Source organism: Neofelis nebulosa, chromosome 3, assembly GCF_028018385.1.
Source record: "Neofelis nebulosa isolate mNeoNeb1 chromosome 3, mNeoNeb1.pri, whole genome shotgun sequence".
Lineage (NCBI taxonomy): Eukaryota > Metazoa > Chordata > Mammalia > Carnivora > Felidae > Neofelis > Neofelis nebulosa.
Window position 1 is genome coordinate 200,810,781 of NC_080784.1, and position 1,388 is coordinate 200,812,168.

Below are 1,388 nucleotides of genomic sequence, written 5' to 3' on the forward strand. Positions count from 1 at the left end.
CCCTCCCTCTACATTTTTATATTGTTTATTTTTACAAAAACTACATTCACTATTCTTAAAGCATTCTCTCACAGACCTAAACCCCATCACCGCTGGGCACAGCCCACCTGGGGGCAACCACAGCACAGTTCCGCGTGAGCCCTGTGACTTCAAACAAGTCACTGTCCCCTCTGAACTTCAAGTCCTCCAATCTGTGGAACAAGGGGCCGGGAGCCCCTTCTAGGAGAATTCCAAAAAACCAAGGGTATGATGCAAAGGAAGGCTAGGGGAGCACACACTGTTTACCATCTTGCCTAGGCCCCTGAACGTGGGCTGATGAGCGTCTCCATGATTCACTCTAGGAGGCAAGTACACCCATCTCCACTTAACAGATGAGCAAACTGAGGCTGGGAGAAGTGGAACCATGTCTCTTACCTCCCCACACACATCGCCAGCACCCCTCCACTGCTGTGACAACGTCTACGGAAGCCTACCACGTGTCGGGCACCATGCTAGGCACCGGGGGACTGGGGGGTGCCGGTACAAGTCCCAAGTGGGCCCTCTGCAGGAAAGTCAGCCTTGCAAGTACACCCCACCTCACCCCCCTGTCTCCCCAGAGGTAGATGTGCAGAAAATCCCGGCATTAACTGGTCACCTACCACGTGCCAAGCCCTGTCATAGGTGGTTAATATGTTTGTGCTCATGTGATCCTTGCGACAGTACTAAGTTTGGTTCTCTAACACTCCCTTTTGACAGACCAAGAAACGGAGGCACCAAACGATTAGGTAACTTGCAGAAGGTCACACATCCAGTTAGCGGCAAGCCCGGACTCCCAGGCAGTTACAGCGACCCCAGGACGGTGCTCTCAACCGCTATGCCCTAAGGCCTCCTCCTTAGGGACAGAGCTCCCCAGAGGGCTCAGGGAAGATAACAGCCCCGTCCCCGACCTGCAACAACGCAGAAGCCCAGTCCCGTGTGGCCCATCGTCTTGGTTTGCCCAGGAGCAGAGGACCTTTCTGTTTTAGAACCGAGAAGAATCGGTCTTCCTAAGTCCAGGCCCCCATCCCCGACCCCAGAGTACGAACGAGATCTGAATGGACTGCCTCCTCCTTCCGAGGGTAAGCCCAAGGAGGGGCTCTCATGGTGGAAACGCGGGCGTCAGCCACGCCGCCCCCTCCCCTGCTCACCGTCTGAGCCCCAGCCTCCTGGGCCGGACCTCTGGGCCTCCGCCCCTCACCTCTCAGCCCGAGCCCGCCAACGTTTTCAACCGGCCGCGGAGAGCACGTGGAAACGCAGCCGCCGACCCGGCGCCGCAGCCGCCTCCCTCCAGACCTTCCAGGGGCAGAACCCGCTTCGGGGCCGCCCCGCGCGCCTGCGCGCAGCGACCACGCTCCCGGCGGAAGTGACGT